Below are 24,962 nucleotides of genomic sequence, written 5' to 3' on the forward strand. Positions count from 1 at the left end.
TTTATGGGTGTTTCAAATGTTCTACAATAAATGTGTTGCTTTTATATTTAGAAAAAATAATAAAAGTTATTTTTAAAACAAGTTCTTAGCATTCTTAAGAAATACAGAAAGGCCTTCCTGTAAAGCTACATAGTTTACAAGGAGCTAAGTGCCAGGTATGTGTCAGTGAATGACTTACTCCTCACTCAGGAACCCCTGACTGTCTGTAAACTTTTGGCTTACATTATAGGGACCAGGGCCCTGCCCTTGTCCATAAAACTGCACTGGAGGAGTCAGAAGGACCAAGCCCATCTTCCAAAGTCAGATTAACCCCTGTTAGTCAGCCCCTCACACACACAGATTTCACCCAAGTTCCCTGGGCAGACAGGAATTTAGGACAGATGTCACCAGTGCTCTAGAGGATTAGGACACTGTGTTCTGACCTTGCATACACACAGGCTGCTTTGGCCAAGAATGATTCTTTCAAATGCTTGCTTGAAAATACATATTTAGGTCACAAGTCAAAGGCTTGCGATACTCACTGATCACAGGAAGACTAGTGATTCCAACTCCCCTGACATCCTTGGGAGCAGTTCAGACCCAAGTGGCACCCAGGAGGAAGTGGGGGGCAAGAAAAAAGTAGAGAAAATCACCTACCCTGTGACAACACCTGGCAGAGAACTAGCAATGGAAGCAAGGATTAGGCACTGTCTCCTCAGAACTCCCATGACCCGTGAGAGGGGCTGCGCACTTTTTCTTTACTATCCTCTAATTCTCAGCACAACCCCTGAAGTCATCCTGTTTCTCACAAATGAAGAAGCTACGACTCAGAGAAGTTACTCGGCCGAGGCTGCCCAGTGAGTATGTGGCAAAGCCAGGACTGAGCCGAGGCCCATCTCCGGAGCCCCCGTTCCCAAGCACTCAGCTCCATTACCTCCACAAAGGCAGGACAATGGCTTACTATATCCCCATCAGGGTCCCGTGGCAGGATTCACTGACTAAGGAAAGAAGACCATACAGCCTGTCCCCCCAAATTATCTTCATTATAAGAGAATCGCCATTGACTAATAAGGCCTGGTCAAGCATTATCCTCAGTCCTTATGCTAACTTTGCAAAATCAGAACTACAGTCACCATTTTAGAGTGGTGGTAACAGGGCCTTAAAGCCACGAGGACTGGAAAATACAGAGCAGGAGAAGAACCCCCCCACCCTGCACCTGCAAAGCATTTATAACCAAATTGAGGGTGTCATCTATGCATGATGTATCTAGCTCAGCGGTTTATGCAGAGACCAAATGAGACACGCATGCCGCAGCTCAGTACAATGATAAACGTTCCTGGTTTTATGTTTCCTGGAGGTCTACACCCTCGGTGCAGTACGTTTTCCCAAAGCATTCACCCAGATGGGAGAGTTGAAGGAATGTGAGCGCTGAATCCTGAAACCGTGCATCCGTGCCTGCTGTGATCTGGTCGGGCCGGGGGAGAAGGGTGTACACGAGCCGCAAGGGGACTCCTCCAGCTAGAGGAGCAGGTGGAGACAATTTGGAATGGCTTCAGAGCAGCCCTACAAATCGTCCCTCCCCTAAACCCCGGCGTTCTCAATGGGTGACTCGCTCCTTCTGTTCATGCCAGCCTTCTCCAAAAATCTTCCTTCAACAGGCAAACACCCAGACAGAGTGGCATGTTACATTTCTGGGAGGAGAGGATAGTCAGCTGGACAACCTCGGAGGCTAGAAACAACTCCATTCGACAATCTTTATTTCATAGTCACCAGATATTAAGGACGTAACATACAGCAAGACTGAACGAGACAAAGGATCTTCTGCCATTGGGTGAACTTTCATTCTAGGGGAGGCCACGTGGTTTTAAGGCAAAGAAGAAGCACAAATTAAAGCACTGCAGGGGGAGAGGGGGATGGGGATGGGGACACAGAATGGAAAATGATAAAGAGAGCAGACACTGACTTTGAGAGCTCAGCCGACTCTCAGAGGACGTCATAAGTAAGCAAAGACCCCCAGGACCAGAGGGAACCAGATGCCAGTAACGCATCTTCTAGCCAAAGACAGCAGCACTTGCACAGGTGGGAAAGAAAGAGCTCAAGGCATCCAAAAACATTAAAAGGAAGCTAGGGTAGCTGAGTATTGAGGACCAGCGGACGCATGGGGAGAGAGAGGTCATGTCCCGCCCCTACAGCAGTCTAGGTTCCAGCCTATGAACAATAGGTAACCACTGGATGGGCTAAAGTGTGTCAGACAAGACCCAACTTATGTTCCCTAAAAGGTGACTCGAGCTGTTCTGTGTAGAATGAATCATACAGCAGTAAGAAAAACAGCAATGCGAGCACATAAGAGATGGGGGGCTTGGACTAGACTGGCAGAGTGGACATGGAGGAAAGAGAAGGACTTGAACTACACTTTGGAGGCAGAATCAGCAGGACTATGGATGGACCTAGATGTGGCCGTAGGCAGGAGGAGGGGAGAATACATGTCCCCAGCATCAGGACAAATATATATTGTAAGCAACTCATCCTGACAGCTCTGCTCACTACACCCACATGAACAAATTCTTCCAATGATGGACCAATGGGTACACCAGGAAATTTCTTGAAAAGCATCCATTTCTTATAAGAATCTGACCTTGTAGGGCAGGGAATGCCTTTGTTTCCAGCTGAATGGAATGCCTAGGTTTGGGCAGAGCTCTTCCTATGACCTCCCGTCCCCCCAGCATCTGCCATGGCATTCCTGCTTAGTACTTCTTGGAGGGTAGGGTTATTCTGTAAAAGAAAGTTTAAAAGAATGTGCAGAACAGGATAATAATGCAACCAAGGAGACAGGTCAATGGCAGTGAATATCTGGATTCAGTTAACAGCCTTACTCAGTCAACACTTCCTACAATCAGAACACTGCTGAGAATTAATTATTGAAAGAAACCTCACTTGTAAATTTTTACCAGGGAAGTAGATTTCCTAAGGATGAGGGTCTGCCTTCCAGAAAACTTTCTTTTAAGAAATTTAGAAGTTGTGGAGTTCCTGAGTGGCTCAGTCAATTCAACATCCAGCTCTGGATTGCAGCTCACGTCTTGATCCCAGGGTTGTAAATTCAAGCCCCATGTTGGGCTTCACACTGGGCATAGAATGTATTTAAGAAAAATGTAAAAGCTGTATATAATATGAATACATTATGAAAACTAGAACTTACTAAGAACATTAAAATGTCACAAGAAAATTAGACCAGTATTTGTGGCTACGCTTAACATCTCTCCTTTTTTTTTTTTTAAGTAAGGACTATCTTAAGGAACTACATTGCATTGTAATTACCCTCCATAACATCGCCACAGAAAGGCTTACAGAGACCTTCCCCAAATGCCTCATGTGGACTTATGTGGGTGTCTAGACTTCCGGGATGAGCAAAGACCATACAAATTTAGAAAATATGAAGCAACAAGGTCATCTTTTAAGAGTGTAAAGAACCAAAGATGCTCCGTCACAAGAACCACATCAATTACAGTTTCTTAGATCCCAACAGCTGAATTCATTGCAGTCAAAGTATAAAAAAGACAAAATTAAAAATAGAAATGACAGTATTAGAAGAAAAGATGAGAAAAGATAAGGGAAGCTAGAGGCCGACAGAGAATCGTAGGACATAAAAGTACTAGAGAAATAGAAGTAACAGGGGTGAAGGGAGCCCAGAAAGAACCGGTGTGGGAAAGATGGAGAAGGAGAAAGGGATTAGGGAGGGGACGAAGAGACAGAGCGTAGGAGGGAAGAAAAAAAAAAATAGAGGGAAGAGCTCACCACAGGATACGGTTGGTCATTTCCTAAAAGAAAATGTGCTTTGAGGTTAGACAATTGACTAAAACACTTGGAAATGATTGCATGGTCATCATAACTTCCTCTTCTGACTGAAAAACAACTGGTCTCAGAATGTCCCAGCTCTGAAATTAACCTGAGATGCTATTTCAGCTCTCAGTTCAACCTCCCTGGATGGCAGGTTCCTGATCAGTTACCAGATGCAGAACCGTGAGCAACTCACTTAACTTCCCTGTGCCTCAGTTTCTTCTTCTGAAGAGTGGACACCACAACAGGACCACCTCATAAAACTGGGTTGAAGGTTAAATAAAATCCAAAAGTAAAACACATAATATAATGCCTGGCACACACCTGAAAGCTCAATGTAGTAATAGCCATGGCATAGCACCAAGGGTAGGCTCTCCTCCCAAGGTTCCAAGAGCGCAACAAGCTAACTACAGCCTTGGTCTTCCATCACTTGATGGGTGTGGCCACTCAGCCACTGGTAGAAGTGGCCACCAAGGCCAACCAGCAAGGGTAGGAATGATCTTCAGCCTGTACACTCAGCCTCTGCTCAGTTTCTGATCTAGCCAGGTTGTCAGCCTCAGGCTCCCAGCTACCAAGGCCCATGGTCTAATGCAAAGGTTCCTGAGCCTAGAACCTTCCAGGTCTGCTAAACTGAGCTGCCTCCATCACCAGTCCTGTGGTGCTCACCTGGTCTTTGTGGCTAACCTTCAGCACCATCTCTTGGTTCATACACTAGCCCTGGATTTTCACCCTGAACTCCAGACTACCCAGCCAGGGGATGCTACCCACAGCCCTTAGAAGTTCTGGCCAGGGTTCCAAGACACAGACACTGCTAAAGCTGCCTTCACCTCCTGTTCCCCAATCTCACACTTCTCTGCCTCTCTGTCTGCTTCACATCCATCCTTGTATCTGCGAAAGGGATTCCGCCTCATAGCCAGGCTGTGCTGTAAGCCCTTATTCTGAAAACCACCTGCCTGCTCCTGGACAGCCTGGCACCCAAGCTTGGCCCCCCATCCTGGCGCCCAAGCTTGGCCCCGCGAGCATGCAGCAGTACAGAGCCTATGAAAAGCAGCAACGGCCAGCCTCACGGGCACCATGCTGGCCTCCAGCCCAACCTGCAGCTGGGCCCACACACCCACGGGAGGCATGTCCACAGGCTGGAGCGGAACACCCAGGGGCTTTAACACTTTCCAAAGCGGCCCACCCACAATCACCTCACCTACCAGCCCAAGCAGTTCACTGCCCTGGAGATCCTAGTGAAGGAGATGTGGTGGGCAGTGCCCATGGCGGGGGACAGCCCCGAGGTAGACCCGTGTTTCCCAGGGGTGGAGGATCCGCTGGGAAGAAAGGCATGCAGCCACCCACTTGGCACAGCCAGGAGCAACAGCTGGCAGCGTATTAGAAAGCATGGCCCTGGAGAGACAGCCTGAAGTATTTCTTCCTCCAAAGGGTCTTCAGGAAAGCAGCAGCCACAGTGCAGAGAACATGGCCCCCAGGACAGACCAGGCAGAGTAGCACAGGGGGCTGCAGTGGGCAGGTGTGATATCCGGTTTGCCTTCCGGGAAGGGGCCTCCAACACCATGCTGCACGGCTTGTGCTTCTGGGACCTGCACTAGCCCGAGCCCCCAATTCACGCCAGATGTCCCCAACAACACCACCGGTGGCAGAACCACGCGTGACACTGCAGAACCACGCCTGCTCCAGAGCCACAGCAGACGTTCCCAAACCAGGCCTGATGCTCTGGAACCAGACCTGATGCTCCAGAACCAGGCCTGACACTCCGGAACCAGGCCTGATGCTCTAGAACTACGCCTGCCACTCGAAAACCATGCCTGATGCTCCGGGGCCACAGCAGATACTCCTGAACCAGGTCTGCCACTCCAGAACCACGCCAGACACTCTGAAACCACACCTGCCACTCCAGAACCGCACCCGATGCCTTGGATCCACCCCAGATGCCCCGGAGTCCACGTTCAAATACACACACCCCCATCAATGCTGGTCGCCGCAGAACCATGCCCGAAGCCCTCATCCACACTGGATGCCCCTGATCCACAGCAGATACCCGAGACCTAATCTGGACACCCCAGGACCACTCCAGATCCCCTGGATCCACATCAGATACCCTGGAGCTACTCCAGAAGCCCTCAAACCACAACAGACCCTCCAGGATCCATGCCGAACACCCAGATTCATGGAGTACACTCTGGGGTTCAGGCCCAAGGCTCCAGATCCCCACAGGACACCCCTGATCCACATCGGAACCCCACACCTGTGCACACCCCGGGGCTTCCACTGGATGCCGCAGCCTTGCTTTCTCTCTGCTAGAAGCTGTACAGAAGTGCAGAAACCCTCAAAAAGTCTTCATGAAAGTCACACCTTTCCAAAAACTTCCTATCCTTGACAGTCTTCTTACTGTGCCCTGGGTCTTCGACATTATTTCCTTAGGGTTCTTGTTTGAACGACTCTCCTCTCTCTGTGGCATTAACCTCTGGATCCCCATGGCTCCTCTCAAGTCGCTCCCAACTTCAAAAAAGAAAAAGTCCGTTCCTACGTAATCTTGTTTCTCCTTATTCATTGACCTGTAACTATCTTTCCTTCAGAAAGAACTGACCACATTTTGAACTCCATTTCCTTCTCTGTCCCCTGCCATGTAATAGGTTATGGTTTCTGCCCACCCCACACCACTGTTCATCATGATTGCCGGGACATGGCAGACTCTGGCATCTGTTTTCCTCTTATACCATCCCCTTTCTGACTCCATGATCTCGAACCCCTGCATACCTGAATGCATGGTATTAACAACACCCATGCACCAGATAAGACTGTCTTCCCTCCTTAACTATGTCTCAGCACCACCTTTTCAGTCTCCAGAACACAAAGATTATGACTTTACGTTGCTGGGACATCTACATATATAAGCCCAACAGGTAACTGGAAATGTTCACCTATGACTTACGAGATAGAAAATACTTCGTAATCCTATGTACAAATGTGAAATGTGTTCTCCTGGTGCCTTTTCAATCATGCCTCTGCTCCTTTTGCTGATTCACATCTTTCTTTCCAACGCTTACATAAATTTAAAAGATGCTTTACTTAGAAATGGATTTCAAATTATACAGCCGAATCAATGGTAAAACAGCATGGACTTGGGGGCTGATGTCTCTGTAAATAAACTTACAGAGCTGTGCCTATCCACAAAGGGAGGGCTAACAAAAGTGTAAGTCAGTCTCTTAAAAGCCTTTTAGAGCAAAAGGAATTCAAAACAGAAGTCATCCGCACTGCAACCCTTAAACAGACCTTTTTACACTGAAACTAGCATAAAGTTGACTTAATATCTATAATGTTCCATAAAGAACTATTGAGAACACACCACAGGCAGCTGGAAAAACACAGGGAAATAGGAAACAGGGAAAAACACAGGGAAATAGGAAACAGGCATGCTGCCAAGGACTGGGGCAGCCTCTCCAGCTAAGCCATCTAATGGTTAGGGCAGAGGCCCTGCAGGTAACTCAGACAAGGGCAGAAGACTCCAGGACACCAGCAAAGTGGGCATTACGTCCAGAGCTAGGGTAGCAGGTGTGAGCACAAAGGCCAGAAGCAAAAGCAAGGACAGCTTCCAAAGGCAGAGCCAGACGTGGTGGACACAGAGGAACGTACCAAGGCTGGGCTGAGAATCTGTCATCAGCCCTGGTGGCATCACAGAACACCTGACCTGGACAGGCATTTGGTGATCCCCAGACACACGTGGTCAAATTACGGACAAGGTGCCTTCCCCCTCCCTACTCTCCTCTCGTCCTCAACAACTCAGTTCTAAAGCCCCTAAGTAGTCAGGAGGCAGAAGGCATCTGCATGGGTTGGAGTAGGGAGGTCAGGGACCAGGGATCCCTGAGGTGGACCAGAGCAGCACATCAGCGCCTGAGTAGAGTGAAAAGATCTCTGCGGTGGGGAGATGTGGGATGCAGGGGAACAGACCTCAGAATGCAAACAAGGCAAAAGCAACACTGGGTTTCCAAGCTAGTTTCTGAGCCCTCACAACCCCACAGGGCAACAGCCTAGCTAGAGAATCAGAGCCCGTGGCCTGGCCTGAGGGCCAGACTCTAAGTGAGGTGAGGAGAGCAGTCCCTTGAGGCTTCTGCGGGGGGAACAGGAAGCGCATTTGAGGTGAGGAGGGTGTCCATCCAAGAGGGCAGCGGCTGCAGCGGGGCACGGGGCACAGGCCAGGGAGAAAATATGCCAAGAGTAACAGGAACCAGTGGTCGTTGTCAGAGAAGCTCTTTTGACAAATTTGGAAAGAGAGAAAACCAGAATGAATCCTGTGGTCTTGATCTGGAATTGAAGGTATTGGTATAAATTCATGACTTCCTACATAGGTACAGAGACTATAGACTGTAGGTGGACTTGTGTGTCTTGATTATGTGTAGGTACGCACGTCTACGCGTTCCACTGAGAGAGCCCGGAGTGGCAACACCCAGTAGCGATGAGCACGTCTAGTGCCCAGATCTTCGCTTAAATACCACTCTTCTGGCAGGGGAGTGGTCGTTGCAGAGGGAAAGTTCCCTGAAGAAGTGACTGATTCGGGGCACCTGCTGGTTCAGTGGGTTAAGCCTCTGCCTCTGGCTCGGGTATGGTCTCAGAGTCCTGGGATCAAGCCCTACATCCGCTCTCTGCTCGGCAGGGAGCCTGCTTCCTCCTCTCTCTCTGCCTGCCTCTCTGCCTACCTGTGATCTCTCTCTCCATCAAATAAATAAATTAAAAAAAAAAAAAAGAAGAAGAAGTGACTGATTCTAGGGCTGGGAAGATACAAGGTGATCTTAGAACATCTTACTGTACTGAAAACAACAGCGTGCTCAGACAAGGATGAGACAAGTCAGAAGGACACAGAAACCAGATGGAAGGGCCCCCACTGTCCAAACTGAGGTCACTGAGCATCGCAGTAAATAATGGCATATCACATGAAATGATAATGTATTAGTATGGACATATTGCCATAAATAAGGGAATGAGTCAATTGAAACCTGTGAGACAGAGAGTGCTCACTGCCCACAGCACCTTCTTGCTGTTCCTCCAAGAGGCTCTCTTTGCGCTTCTTGCTCCAGGGCCCAGACGCATGTTCCAGAAATGCTCTCTTCCAGTCTTTTGTTTGTCCTCCAAGCTCAGATCAAAAACTAGCCTCTCAAAAAAGCCTCCCAAATCCCAGACACCACTGGGTCCTTCTTTTATAGGGTCCTATAGCATTCACAGTGCTTGCCAACAGCCCAGTTCCATGTCAGCGGTTAGCCGTCTAAGAGCTCCTTCCAACAGTGCGCCACAATGACCGTGTCTGATGTTGTGGACGCTTAGTAACGGCAGCAGTCAGGTGCTGGGATTTCTCTTCCTGTGTAAGCTCTTGCTGGGGAATATTACCAAGGTGGACATTAACGAAACACACAGAGGACCTATGGGAAGTCATTCATTGCACCTCGCTGTCAAAACCAACTCCCTGAATGAAGTCATGGGAGGCCTTGGAGTGCAGATCTTCTGGCTCTGTGCTCAGAGATTCGTCCTATCAGACCACCAGGCTCCACCTCCGGTCCGGTAATTCCAGGTGACAGTCATAATTTCTGTTCTCCACACAGACACTAAAATTTTTAAGGTCTACACTAAAAATTTCCTTCCAATTTAAGACTGAATAATTAATTAGAAAGAAGAGATTATTATATATCCTCAATCTATATTATCGTATGTAATAATGATCTATTATCTCGATTATTAATGATCTATATTATTCAGCCTCGGAAAGGAAAATACAAATGGCCAACAGGTCTATGATAAGATATTCACCATCAGTAGTCACCAAGGAAATGCAAATCAAAACCAAAATGAGCTATCACTGCATACCTGTTGGGCATAGCTATGATTTAAAAAATTAAAAGCTAAGAATTGCTGGGAAGGATGTGTAGAAATTGGAACCCTCATACCCTGTTGGAGGGAATATAAAATATTAGTGCAACTGCTTTGGAAAATAATATAGAGACTGTTTAAAAAAAAAAATAAGTATAGAACTACCATGTCACCCAGCAATCCCCCTTCCAGGAATATATCTGAAAGAATTGAAATCAGAATCTCAAAGAGATATGTATACTCCCATGTCCATTGCAGCATTACTCATAAAACCTGAAGGATGAAAATAACCCAAAGTCCATCAATAGATAAAAGGGTAAAGAAAATGTGTAAGCTGTGGAATATTACACAGCCTTAGAAAAGGAGGAAACGCCACTATCGTGACAACAGGGATGGGGCTGGAAGACATTATGCTCAGTGACATGATTCCATCATAAAATGAAGGCTGTATGATTCCTCTTAAAAGTAGCATCAAAAATAGTCAAAGGTGTAACGTGGAGACTAGAAGGGTGGTTATCAGAGGGTGGGGGAGAAGGATATGGGGAACTGTTCAATGGGTATAAATGTCACAGTTGTACAAGGGGAGTGAGTAGCAGAGATCTGCTATACATGAGAGCCTGTAGTTAACAATAAGGTGTTGTATACTGAAAAATGTCAGAGGAAGAACCTCATGTCAAGTGTTCTTACCGCAAAAAAGAAAAGGAAAAGAAAGAAAGAAAAAGAGATACATGGAAACTTTTGGACATGATGGGTATGTTTATTATCTGGGTTGTGTTAACAGTAACATAAGTACATACATAACTCCAAATGTACTACTCTGGATATATTAATTTTGTGTCATTTTTCTGAATACCAAGTATACCTCAGTAAAACCATGGTGGGGTTGCGGGGGAGAAGCACGTGCCACAACATGGTTGAACCCTGAAGATAATTATGCTAATTGAAAGAAACCAGTCACAAAAGAACAAATACAGTATGAGTCCATTTCTTTGAGGTCCCTAGAGTAGTCCCATTTATGGAGACATAAAGTAAAACAGGGGTTGCCAAGAGCTAAGGGGAAGACTCGGATGGGGAGCTGTAGTTTAATGGGTACGGGATTTGGGAAGCTGAGACAGTTCTGGGGTTGTGCAAGAATGCAAATGTCCTTCATGCCGTTGAACTTCAGACATTAAAGTGGTTAGTTTCTGTTATGTGTATTTTACTACACACAAAAGTAGTCTAGAATAATACCTCTTGAAGGCTAGGCAGAGCAATTCTGGGAGGTCCCTGGGAGGCAGAGGTAGGTGACAGTACAAGCTGCTTCATAAGTCTTTTTGTATTTTTTAAATGTTGCAGCCCATGAATGTATTACCTGCTTAAAAAACAAAAAACAAAAAACAAAAACAAAACAAAACAAAAAACAATTATAACTGGGGAGGAAAATCTGGAGTCTTCTCCTGGGGTGATTTGTACTCTAGATTATTTTTTCTTCCTCTGGATCAGTAATAAAAGGTGAAGACGGGCAGAAAGAGAGTAAAAACTTTAAATGCCCAAGCTTAAGGCAGAAAAATGTGTGTGAGGAAAAAGAAGTAATTGAAAATATTAATTTTCTTGTCCAAAAGAGTAAATGATGAATAATAAAGTATATGTTAATCCCAGGGCACTGCAAATAAATAGGAATAAATAATTTTAATTTGAATAAATAACTGGAATTAAATAAATGGGAATAAATACTTGAACATTAGAAAAGCCATTTTCTAGAGAACTGAATCTTCTACTTATTCTACAATTGTAACAGTAACATGAAAAATAATGGTATCAATAATAGTAATGGCTACAGTTTCTTAAACCTTTGCTCTGTAAAAGACAGTGTTACGTAATCAATATTTCATTTAATCCTTACAGGCAACAATAAAAAAAGGTGTTATTAGATTAGCCACATATTACAATCTCAAAGATCATTTGCCCAAATTTACCAAAATCTATCTAACTCAAGAATCTGCCAGGCTCTAAACACTAGCTGCCTCTCACTGAAGTGACCTCAGGAAATCTCCAGGGAAAATTATCACTGGGAAAGTTCTCGTATCAGCATCTTCCTTCTGCTAGCCATCCAATTCCACAGCACAGAAAATGTCAGTGCCCACCTCTGGCACCTCTCAGCCTAGAACACAATTTCTCACTCTCACATATTTTTTTTTCTAAAGATTTTTATTTATTTATGTGACAGACAGCTCACAAGTAGGCAGAGAGGCAGGCAGAGAGAGAGGAGGAAGCAGGCTCCCCACCGAGCAGAGAGCCTGGGATCACGACCCAAGCCGAAGGCAGAGGCCTCAACCCACTGAGCCACCCAGGTTGACTTTAATTTTTCAGATTTACTTTTCAAGGAGAGGTTTTTAGCTGCCCATGAATCATCACCTTCCTTTCACAGACCAGAAACCTGGGACCACAGGTGTGAAGGGACGTGCCTTAGCGCTTCTGCGAGCCAGGAGTGTCGGACACAAAGCACAGGTCCCTCAACTCCAGGTCCGATGTTTTTGATTAATAAAAGCCTAAATCTCAGGGGACTGGCCTGGAGATTAGAGTAAAAAGGAAGAAAAGCCTGCTTACCAAATTTGCGTCTCTCTATTAAAACAGTTTAATGTAAACAGAATTAACTAATGAAATAGCAAATCCTTTCCAGAGAAAGGATGTAAAGCATTTATCACTGGATCTCAAAATCCTTTCCTGGTCATTTGCCATGGCTACTGCTATCACAACCTTCCAGAGAAAAAAGAAAACTCACCCCGAAGGGAAATTGGATGGTTGTCCCTCAGTCATCATCCAAGGTCAGATGTACCCTCCGGTACAATGCAATTGCAAATGAATGAGGGTCAAGGCTGTTTTTACACACTTAACTATACCTGTATCTGTAAATTAACTAACTGTACTTAACTAACTTAACTATAACTGTAACTGTGATTTCAGCCATTTCTCCTGCAACATAGCTTTAGATAAAAACCTCTTTCTGTGGACTTATTCTGCATTAGGTAGTGCCCTCTTCTCATACCTAACACACAAACACACACACACACACACACACACACCCCAGAGTCTGCTTCTCTTCTTCCAGTAAACTCCATCTCATCCAGAAGCTCTGCTAGAACAGCCTATTTCCATTGTTCTTTCTCTATCAAGCTACACAGAGATTGGAAAGGAGATAAGAAAATTTTTTTAAGTTTATGTATTTATTTATTTTTAGGTAATTTCTACACCTAACGTGGGACTCAAACTCATGACCCCAAGATCAAGAGTTGCATGGTCTTCCAACTAATCCAGCTAGGTGACCCAAGATTAAAAATATAATTGGGGCAACTGGATGTCTCAGTTGATTAACCAGCTGACTCTCCATTTTGGCTCAGGTCATGATCTCAGGGTCATGATCTCTGGGTCCTGAGATCCAGCCCTGCACTGGGCTTCACACTGGGCATGGAGCCTGTTTAAGACTTTCCCTCTCCCTCTGTACCACTCCCCTCTGGCTCATTCTAGTGTGCATGTTCTCTCTCTCAAAAAAAAAAAAAAAAGAAAGAAAAAAAGAAATATAATTTAATAAATGATATATAAGAGGTATAACTAAATGTGATTAATTTAATTAATATATACTATTATATATAACTGATGTAAATTACTTGAAGAATTTATAAGTAATATATAACATATAAAACATATATTATAAAATATGTAACATATAAAGTTATATAAGTTAAATATACCTGTTTTGGAAGTTAAAACTTATATAAGTTAAATAAGCCTCAATTTAGCTAACTGCTCCACTTCATGGGTTCCTGTTACAGATCTGTTAAAAAAAAAAACAAAAGATAGTAAAAATATCTAAAACACAGCAAGAGTAAGAAAAAGGAAGGAAAGCCAAAAAGAAAGCCCAGAAAACCCACAGCTTGTCGGGGAGGGGGTAGGATCAGTCATCAGAGATAAGCTGAGAATGTTGGCCCTCTCTGCAAGAGAAAGGGGCCCTCTCTGCAAGAACATCCTCCCAGAACTGAGGGGAAAGCCTCATTCTTGCTTTGCCATTGCCCCTTTATTCCTAGACTTTCCTGAACATCCTGGAAAACTCCACACTTACAATCTCTTAAGGGAGTATTTATAAACATTAAGGTTTCCTCGTTGTTGACCCAAACTTAGCATCAGCAAGGCTCCATCCTCTTGGGAGCAGGAATGAAAGTCTAAACAGTATCAGTTGTTAGGGTCTCTCCTAGTCTTTGGAAGGTCAGGAAAGCCTATCTGTTCTCAACAGCTTAGATGAAGACCCCAAAACAAAAGATAATTGTTTAGCATACTCATCAGGGAGGAGATTAAAGAACTTGAGAACAACGGGAAATTGTCCTGGGAAGAGCTCTCCATGCCAGGGCCGAGGGTTCTAATATAACAAAATGCCATGGAGGACAGAAGAGAAGCAAAGGATGACAGAGAGCACCCCTGGCCAGCAGAGCCCCTCTTATTTGGCTCCCAAGCTCTCGTGTATCTTTTCAGTCTTTTTTTTTTGGAATCACATTATCTAAGATTCCTCTTCCAACCTTCTATCCACCAACATCCACTGGGACAGCAGCATCCCCCCCTACTGCTTCCAAGCTTCATGAGATGTTCAGGCCAACAATTTGCCACAAGGTTGCAGTATGTAGAAAGGAGAACTCAACCAGAATGAGTGTCTCTAGGTGCGGTGGACCGATGCCTGTCAAATAGTTATGCACATACAAATTACCCGAGGATCTTGTTAAAATATAGGTTCTGATTCAGGAAATCCTGGTAGGACCTGAGAATCTGCATTAGTAATAAGCTCCCAAGCGATGTTCATGCCAGTGGTCCGAGGGCCACACATTTCACAGCAAGGACTCAATCCACTCAAATAACAGACTCAAAAAAGGCAAAGGGTCTCAACTAAGATCACACAGAAGTAGGATTGAGTCCAGTTCCTCCGACTCCCAAATCCAGTGTGATTGCTCTGTATGAAAAATATGCCAAGTCTCCACAGACCTGGTTCCGTTCCGTGTCCCTCTGACATAGGTTGTCTGGTCAAAAATAAATCAGTTAGGTCACACTGAAAGATCATCTCCAGCAACCAAGCGAAACATTTTTTTCAGTTACAAAACATAAAACTCAGGCCTCCTGTTTTCTCATTTTTCAAAGCTCTTATTAATATCTGTTAGTCAAAGGAGACATTTGTGAAAGGAACTAGAGCTTTCTGAAAGCTAATATTTAAGCTCCCTGGACTTATGATTCACACTCCATCAAAAAAGAGGAGGAATGTTAATACAGGAACATCAAGTGGGAAACTCTGGACATTTTGTCTTCAGTCTCTGTAATGAAAACAGAAATGAGATTCCAAATAGTCTTCAGAGAAGAGAGACAGAGGAGGAGAGAGTAACATCTCTAGCTAAATTCGTGTGAAACCATAAGCTAAGTAATGAACCAGTAACAACAGAGCACCTGGCCTCTCAGCTCCGGTTAGCTGAAGGTCAGCTCCTTCAGGACCAAGCTCCTGACCTGTGCTTGGTCCACAGAGAAGGCCCTTAACTCACAACCCAGTAAAAGAAAGAAAATAATGCCGCTTCTTGAAATACAGGTTCTACAGTTCTCTCTCTCACTTCCTGTATATCATGCTGGGAACTCACAAGATGAACTGAAAAGGAAGCAGAAAGACAAAAAAGGGAGGGCGGGGGGAAACTCATGTTTCTGAGCCTCTAACACAAAGCACTGATGGTGAGGAGGGGACTCTCCCGCCAGCCAGAGGCCCTGTTCCAAAGTCTCAGGTCAGAGTAAGCATGGGTCTGACCGGGCAACCCCCAAAGGTCAGGGGTCACAGGGAATTCCTCAGCCTGGGAGCAGGGTTAGAGGATACACAGAGCCTTTCCATCCCTCCTGCTGAGGAACAACAAACCCTGACCCAGAGGCATCCCACAACTCAAAAGGACTGTTTTCTGCAAACAAGCCACAGAGTTCCAGATCAGGAAGCAAGGCAAGAAGCCATGCTGGGGAAGTTTTCCCACACAGCTCTGCCAGTGCATTTCATTCCTTGGCTACATCACCCCTTCAGCCAGAGTTCAAGAACAAGAGGGCAGAAATGGTTACATTCTTTGATTGTATGGAAAAAGAACACGCAGACCTTTCCATCTGGGTCAAGAATTAACCCACACTGAGGGACTCATGTGGTAGGAAGCCCACCCCTCTGTCGGTGGAGGTGCCATGCTTGAGCTTAGAGGTTTACATATCATTCATGTCACTGACAGCATTTGCACAGCGAAACACAGAGAACACTTAATTCTTGCACTTATGGAAATGAGAACCTAACAAAGTTCCCAGAGTTACAGTGTTATAACAGCATGCGGTAGCAAAATCTGAGGTCTTGGTAGTGAGAGGCTGGAGGACCACTCCAAGGCTTCATAGTGGCCCACAGCCTAGAATTAAATCTTATTTTTGAGCATACCTTCCATTTGTTCTGCTGACATAAATCAAAATTCTCTTCACCTCAATGCAAAGCTGACTAATCAAGGAAACAGGGGTGACTTCAAACATGGGTATTGGGTGGAAATGTGTTTCTCTGACATGTCGGTAGGATCTGAGCATTTATGTAACCGTCTCTTCTTGAGAAAGCCTCCTCCCTCAGTCCAGCTCAAGCAGCTGTTCACTGGAGATCCGAAGCCAAGAACCCAATAATCTCGGGAAATAGACACAGACTTGTTCTTCACCTTGAATTGAAGAAGAGGTTGGGAAAACGTTTTGATCAAGACTTTCGGGAGGTCAATGGAAAAGGCTCCCCTGGGGCGCCTGGGTGACTTGGTCAGTTAAGCGTCTGCCTCTGGCTCAGGTTATGATCCCAGGGCCCTGGGATCAAGCCCTGCATCGGGCTCCCTGCTCAGAGGGGGACCTGCTTCTCCCTCTCACTCTACCTGCCATTTCCTTGATTGTGCACCCTCTCTCTCTGTCAAATGAATAAATAAAATCTTCAGAAAAAACAAAAAAGGAAAAGGATCTGCTCTTAATGCCCATACATAGCCCAACTCTCCATACTGCTATATGAAACTGAGCACCTCCGGCTTTGGGTGCGAACAATGGGAGACTGTGTCCTCATGTGACTGTCACCTGGGGGCCACAGAGCCAGCCCAAATCCTGTGGGTAGGCGGCTCCGGGATTATTCTAATAGCACACATTTGGGCAAATTGCAAGAAGGTATGCAAGAGAGACAGATGAAATTATAAAGGTATCCCTTTCAGACAGATGAATTTTAAAAGGCACCTAAGTTGACAAACAAAAAAAAGAGGCTCCACTTTGGGCAAAGAGCTTATAAAAATCCCTCTCTTCCTCCTGAAACTAGGATTTAGTTCCATTAGCAGCGTGAGAGCTGGATTTCAGCCCTCACTGGTCTCTGTGATGGGGTGCTTTTATGGGGTTGGCAAAGCACAAACTGCCCTGGGGGGCCCAGCCACCTTCGGCTGGGGATTCCCCTGAAGCAAGTAGCTATTCCTTACAAGAAACACCTGGAAAGAAGTAGAAACAAAGATGGGCCTGACTCTGGGGTGAGATATTCTCCTCCTTTCTCAGAGGCTTGTGATTGGGCACAGGACTCAGGAGACAATTATGCTTCTGTGTACCCCTCAGCAGGGGGATTAACAGTGGGGCGACCCTTGCTACAGATCAAAAGCCCAGCACTTGGTTAGAAACCCTCTTGGAGCTCAGCCTACACCCAGCACAGCCAAAGCGAAGAGAAGTTTCAGGTCATTATTCGTATTGTCTTTCCTTCCTTTTAATGCAAACTTTCTAAAAGAGTCTTACTAAAAATTACACTTTGAAGAAGAAGAAAAGGTCTGACCCAAGCCCAGAAGAGAACAGCAGAGTTGACAGCAGTGTCCCCTTCCCAAACTCAACATGATGGTGGCAGTCCCAGCGTTCTTAGAGTGATGAACCCAGGAGGGCCACAGAGCAGAGCGACATCACACCGCCATCACGAGGAGCCAGTGCCCTGGGAACCCACCCGAAGTGACTCAGGGACCATTTCAGCAGACTATGTTTTAGAAGTCAATAGATGGCTTTCCGGCCCTTGGTTGAGTCGTTGAGGAACCATAATCTCATCGTGAAGCCACAGCCAGGGACGGTCTGCAGACACGTGGGGCAGGAAAAGGCTAACGGCTGAAATAAACACGTCCATCCCTGCAACCATGATTTACTGAAGGTTTACTACGGAACACGGCTAAACATGCGTGAACAAGACAGGGTGAGGGAAAGAAGAGTTAGGCAAAAAGGAGAAGAAAATAGCAGGTATTGCCGGTTCTTTTTTAAAATAAAACAGGCAATGTGATGGAACTCTGGAGGTGTCTCTGTAGACTGAACGGCCAGGGAAGATCATGAGCGGGGATCTGAGAGACAAGAAGGGGCATCTACGTGGAAGTCTGAGGGAAGAGCATTCTAGACAGAACATGAATGCAAAGGCGATGAGGCCAGAGAGAATTCTGGGCAGCGTGACTGCAGAACTAGGCAGGAGGCCACGGGGATGGGGCAGGAGGGCAGCGAGGCAGGCCGGGAGCAGGTCAGAGGGAGCCTGGCAGCCAGGACAAGACATTTGGATTTTATCCTGCTGTGGTGGGAAATAAGCGGAGATTTTAAGAAGCAGAGTGCACCGCTCTATAAATGTGTTCAAAAGTCCAGTGTACCGCTGTGAGAAATGACTTGCAGGGAATTAACACAGGAAGTGGGGAACCACTTGGGAGGTCAGTGCTGTGGTCCAGGAGAGACAGAATGGTGACTAGAACTAGAGGAGAGTTTCTCAACCTCGAAATGATTAATATTTTATACCATATAATCCTTTGCTGCAGAGGGCCGTTCTGTGCACTGTAGAAAGTTTCCAACATCTCTCACTAGAATCCAGAAGCAATCTCCCCCTTCCCAGGTGTGACAACCAAAAATATCTCTAGACATCCCCAAATGTCCCCTATAGGGCAAAACTACTGCTGAGAACGAGCGGACTAGGGTGTTAGCTGTGGAAGTGACACGAGTAATTGATTCTGCACACACTGGGATGGAAGAGCCGACAGGATTTGACAGGAATAAATACAGAGTGGGAGAGAAGTAGATGAGTCAATAATAATTCCATGGGTTTGGGCCTGGGTAACCAGAAGAACAGAGTTGACACGTACAGCAATCGGAAAGATGACAGGAGGAGGGAATAGAGAATATTGCTTGGGGGCGCCTGGGTGGCTCAGTCAGTTAAATGTCTGCCTGCAACTCAGGTCATGATCTCGGGGTCCTGGGATGGAGCCCTGGGTTGGGCTTCCACCTCAGTAGGGAGCCTGCGTCTCCCTCTCCCTCTGCCTGCCATTCGGCCTGCTTGTGCTCGTTCTCTCCCTCTCTCTGTCAAATAAATAAATCAAATCCTCAGGAAAAAAAAAAAAAAAAGAATATTTCTTTGAACGTGTCAAATTTAAGATTCCTATTAGGCATACATATGAGATGGCCAAGAGCTGGAGTTATAAGGAAATATCAAATAAATAAATAAATTGAGTAGTTATTCACATAAGTATAAAGAGATGGAGAAAGATACGATGACAGAGGAGCGAGAGATAGACAGGTGGATACAAAAGGCAAACAGGTAACTGTACAAATAGATCATTACGTAGACGATAGATAATAATGATAGATGATGAATGAACAGATGGACAGACGGACAGACAGGCTGACAGAGAAGTTGATAGCATTTGCGGCTGGTCAGGATCCACCTAATAAGAGGGTCAAGTGAGAGAAGAGGGAGCCACAGACCAAGCCCTGGGACACTCTATTAATTAAAAGATACAGAAAGGAGCAAAGGAGGTGGAGACGGAACTCTCAGAGTGGTGGGTAGGAGTAAAACCATAATAATGTGGTGTCACTTAAGCGAAGAGAAAAAAATACTTAAAAATAGGAATTGTGTCACATAGTGCTGAAACACAAGTACAAGGAAATCAGAAAGGCACTGACCGGCAACATGACCTTCACTGTTGACCTGACAAGAACAGTTTTGTTGAGGTGTCCCAGCACTGTCGGTGAAGAGATCAACTCCTCCTACTCAGCCAACAAGAGACAAAAGGTCAGGATACTTTTCTCAAGTATTTGAAGCTGTTATCTATAGCGGTGTGAGATAAGCAGGGCTGACTAATGGGATTATCCATTTTTTTCAGGCAGGAATAGTTTGCAAGGGGCCTATGAGGGTTAAGGCAGTCACGGAAATGAAGGTTCTTGCCACAGCTTTCGAGACAAGCTGACACTTAAAAACCTATCAAAAGGGAAAAGGGCACTGGAATTCTTTGGACTGAAAAGAAATCGTAAATCATACTAACGAGCCATAGAAACTTGGGTTCCATCAGAGCAGACTCTTCTCCAAATCTGCTCTGAATCGATGAGCTAAGTCTCCCTGGGAATCAAATGCCGTCATCCCACCAGCGGCCATCTTTGAACAGCAGGGGACACAGTGAGGCTCCACGCAGAAGAAAGTACTATCGTTCTACCAGACTAATTTAGAATCAGAAAACTCTCCAAAATAGAATACTTCAAGAATAAATAGGAGTGAACAAACCAAGGGAACAAATTTGCAAAAAAAGTTTTCACTAATTTTTCCCCAAATAAATTCTCTGATCCAGAAAAGTGAATTAGAAAAAAAAAAAAAAAAATACAAGGCAATTTTTGATTCCACTTAACAGCCTCATTCTCTAATCACACTAACTACCTGACAGGTGGTACAGGCCTGCCCTTGGTAAGGACCGCCCACTTAATGGCTGGGAGATTTCCTGGTGAGAAATGCCATCAGAGTGAGATTTAGAAGGGAGGGCCCAAGGAGCTACAAAATTCTCATCTTGGGAAGGACGGACAACCTAGACAACCTAGTATTTTGGACATTTTCAGTCCCACCAGTCAACCTGGATAAGTTTCATGAGAAGAATTGGAAGAGACCTACTGTGTTCATGGATTGGACTAAACATAACACATGCTAATTCCCCAAATCTCTCTCTCTATATATATAGATTTAACGTAATTCCTACCAAATCTCAGAAAATTTTTGTGGTCCGATTATTCTAAAATGTACAGGGAAAGGCAAAGGAACAAGAATTACTAAAGCAGGTTTGAAAAAATGTAACATGGCAGGAATCGGTCTACTTGATTTCCAAACTAATTATATAGCTACTACAGTAGTAAAGATTCTACTGGTGGAATAGAACATAAAACTCAGAAATAGACTCACAAAAATAAGCCTCAGAAAGCCTTCTCAAATGCCACCTCTGTCCTTAGGTTTGGGGGGTGGGGGCTTAAAAGTGAATATATCCTAAGCTCAAATCCTGTGGATTTGAGTGTAGGGTCATGTTTGGGTGAAAGGAAAATAAATAACACAGAAGTCAAATTCCCAGATAATTGATCAGGAGAAATCAGACACACGTCCAATCACTATCCTTTTGATGAGGGGCACTGGGTCTTTTTTTTTTTTTTTTAAGATTTTATTTATTTGACAGATCACAGTAGGCAGAGAGGCAGGCAGAAAGAGAGAAGGGAGGAAGCAGGCTCCCAGCTGAGCAGAGCCCAATGCGGGGCTCAATTCCAGGACCCTGAGACCATGACCTGAGCCGAAGGCAGAGGCTTTAACCCACTGAGCCACCCAGGTGCACCGGGTCTTAATCGCAAATGAACTTGAAGCTGGCCAGCTTGTATGCTCACAGAAAGGAAAAGAAAGTCCTTTGGATTTTAGTGCCTATTTTATAACTGTTCATTAACTGCTCAATTCTGGGTGAAGGGCTCCAAGGCAATGCAAGTGGACTGGCTCTTCTGGCAAAAAAATCATTCAGCAATTTGAATCTAAAATTTTCCATCATCTTGGCTACCACATTAGTCCATTAGTTCATATTTGCTTTTTTGTGCCCCTGTACTCAATATGAATCTGGAATCTGAATATGAAAACGCCCAGATGGTTGTCTTCATGGCTCCCTGGGGCCATGTGAAATTGAAAAGATCCCAATATTCTGTTCCCGAGCCTGGAATAATGCTAAACAGTGTGCAACCTCCCTTACAAAGCACAGGGTGAAAAGAGGGGCCAACTGAGAGCAGCGGTTCTCAACCCCGGCTGCACACGAGCATTACTGTGGAGAGCTGCAACTGTAGAGTCATATTAGCTAATACTGTTAATTAATCCCCTCTCACGCCAATCCATTGGCCGGCAACACTGACCGCATGTTAGAGTTTCCCAGGGAGCTTTAAAGAATTACAGATGTCTGAGCTCCCCTCTCAGACCCATCAAATCAGAGCATCCGGGAGGACAGGTGGGCAATGGGTACTTTTGAAAAGCTCCCCAGCATCATTTACTGAAGAGACTGGCTTTTTTCCACTGTATATTTTTTCCTGTTTTGTCAAACAGTATTTGACCATAAGAGTTGCGGGTCCATATCTGGGCTCTCTCCTCAGTTCCACTGGTCTGTGTGTCTGTTTTTGTACCAGTACCATGCTGTCTTGGTGATCACAGCTTTGTAGTAAAGCTTGAAATCAAGCAACGTGATGCCCCCAGCATTGTTTCTCTTTTTCAACATTTCTTTGGCGATTCTGGGTCTCTTCTGGTTCCATACAAATTTTAGGATTGTTTGTGCCACCACTTTGAATAATGCTTTTGGTATTTTGATCGGGATGGCGTTGAAAATATAGATAGCTCTGGGCAGCATACACAATTTAACAATGTTTATTCTTCCAATCCATGAGCATGAAATGTTTTTCCATCTTTTTGTGTCTTCCTCAATTTCTTTCACGGGTGTTCTCTAGTTCCTTGAGTATAGATCATTTACTTCTTTGGTTAGGTTTGTTCCAAGGTAACTTACGGGTTTTGGTGCTATTGTAAATGAAATTGGTTCTTTAATTTCCCTTTCTACAGTTTCACTGTTAGTGTATAAGAAAGCAACTGATTTCTGTGCATTGATTTTGTCTCCTGTCACATTACTGAATTGCTATATGAGTGCTAGAAATTTGGTGGTGGAGTCTTTTGGGTTTTCCACATAAAGTATCATGTCTCTGTGAAGAAAGAGAGTTTGATTTCTTCTTTGCTAAAGAAGTCTTTTACTTCTTTTTGTTGTCTGATTGCTTCAACAAAGCAGGAAAAAATATCCAGTGGGAAAAAGACAGTTTCTTCAATAAATAGTGCTGGGGAAAATGGGACGGTTAAATACAGAAGAATGAAACTCAATCGTTCTCTTACACCATACACAAAGATAAACTCAAAATGGATGAAAGACCTCAATGTGAGACAGAAAGCCATCAAAATCCTAGAGGAGAACGTAGGCTGTAACCTCTTAAACATCAGCCATAGTAACTTCTTTCAAGACACGTCTCCAAAGGCAAAGGATACAAAAGTGATAATGAACTTTTGGGACTTCATCAAGATCAAAAGCTTCTGCACAGCAAAGGAAACAGTCAACAAAATAAAGAGGCAACCCACAGAATGGGAAAAGATACTTGCAAACGACACTATAGACAAAGGGCTGATATTCAAGATCTATAAAGATCTCCTCAAACTCAACACACACAAAACAGATAATCATGTCAAAAAATGGGCAGAAGACATGAACAGACACTTCCAATGAAGACATAAAAATGGCTATAACAGACACATGAAAAAATGTTCATCATCACTAGCCATCAGGGAGATTCAAATCAAAACCACATTGAGATACCATGTTACTCCAATTAGAATGGCAAAGATTAAAAAGGCAGGAAATAGCAAATGTTAGAGAGAACTTGGAGAAAGGGGAACCCTCTTAAACTATTGGTGGGAATACAAGTTGCTTCAGCCACTTTGGAAAACAATGTGGAGATTCCTAAAAAAAATTAAAAATAGAGCTACCCTATGACCCTGCAATTGCACTACTGGATATTTACCCCAAAGACACAGATGTAGTGAACAAAAGAGTCACATGCACCCCCATGTTCATAGCAGCAATGTCCACAAGAGCCAAACTGTGAAAAGTGCCAAGATGCCCTTCAACAGATGAATGGATAAAGAAGATGTGGTCCATATATACAATGGAATATTACTCAGCCATCAGAAAGGATGAATACCCAACTTTTGCATCAACATGGACGGGACTGGAGGGGATTATGCTGAGTAAAATAAGTCAAGCCGAGAAAGTCAATTATTGTATGGTTTCACTTACTTGTGGAACATAAGGAACAGCATGGAGAACATTAGGAGAAGGAAGGGAAAAATGAAGGGGAGGAATGAGAGGGGGAGACAAACCATGAGACTGTGGACTCCAAGAAACAAACTGAGGGTTTTGGAGAGGAGGGGGGTAGGGGGGTGGGTTAGCCCAGGTGGGTATTAAGGAGAGCACATACTGCATGGAGCACTGGGTGTTATATGTAAACAATGAATCCTAGAAAACTACATCAAAAACTAATGATGTACTGTATGGTGACTAACATAACATAATAAAAAATTTAAAATTTTTTTTTAAAAAACCCCCCATGGATCCTAATGTTCAAACAGGGTTATGAGTGACTATTGTAGTCCGGTGACCGTTAGACTTCAGTGAGCACCAGAATCTCCTGGAGGACTCATTAAAACAAAGGTTTCAAATAGGCAGATAACAGAGACAGAAAGTAGATTCATGGTTCCCCAAAACTACGGAAAATGAGGGGATCAGAGTGCAACTGGTAGAAAGACTCGGGCTCAAATGAACTGTGCAATTTATTCAACATCTCCAAGCTTCATCATCTACGCAATACAACCAAGATGGGGGTCTGGAGAGCAGGAGAGAAGAACATATGGAAACTACCTCATATGCCAATGCCACATATTTTAGTACCTGGTATGCTGGAAACATAAAAAAAGATAATAGCCACCAACACCCATTGAGTGCGTATTGTTTATAAGCACTCTTCTAAGGTGTTTATATATATTAATTCATTTAATTTCCACAATATTCTATAGGGATCAGCAAATTTTTTTTCTATAAAAGCCAGATAGCAATTTTGGGGCCTCATGGGTTATACAGTCCTGACCCCAACTACTCATCTGCTGTTGTAGTCCGAAAGCAACCTTAGAGAATGCAAACGTGTGGGCTTATCTGTTTCCAGTAAAGCTTTATTTATAAAAACAAGAGATGAACAGATTTGGTCGGCAGACCATAAGCCACGCCCTGGTATATGAGATGGGTACTGTCACAATCTCCATCTCATAGATAAGAAAACGAAGGCATGGGGCGCCTGGGTGGCTCAGTGGGTTAAGCTGCTGCCTTCGGCTCAGGTCATGATCTCAGGGTCCTGGG

General features: G+C 44.6%; 1 protein-coding gene across 2 annotated transcripts in view; it reads right to left on the reverse strand.

The window, feature by feature from the left end:
* Nucleotides 1-24,962, reverse strand: part of ADAMTS12 (ADAM metallopeptidase with thrombospondin type 1 motif 12) — a 298,247-nt gene that overhangs the window by 264,484 nt on the left and 8,801 nt on the right. The gene's annotated exons all lie outside the window — the stretch shown is intronic.

This window comes from Mustela nigripes, chromosome 12, assembly GCF_022355385.1.
Source record: "Mustela nigripes isolate SB6536 chromosome 12, MUSNIG.SB6536, whole genome shotgun sequence".
NCBI classification, from domain to species: Eukaryota; Metazoa; Chordata; class Mammalia; order Carnivora; family Mustelidae; genus Mustela; species Mustela nigripes.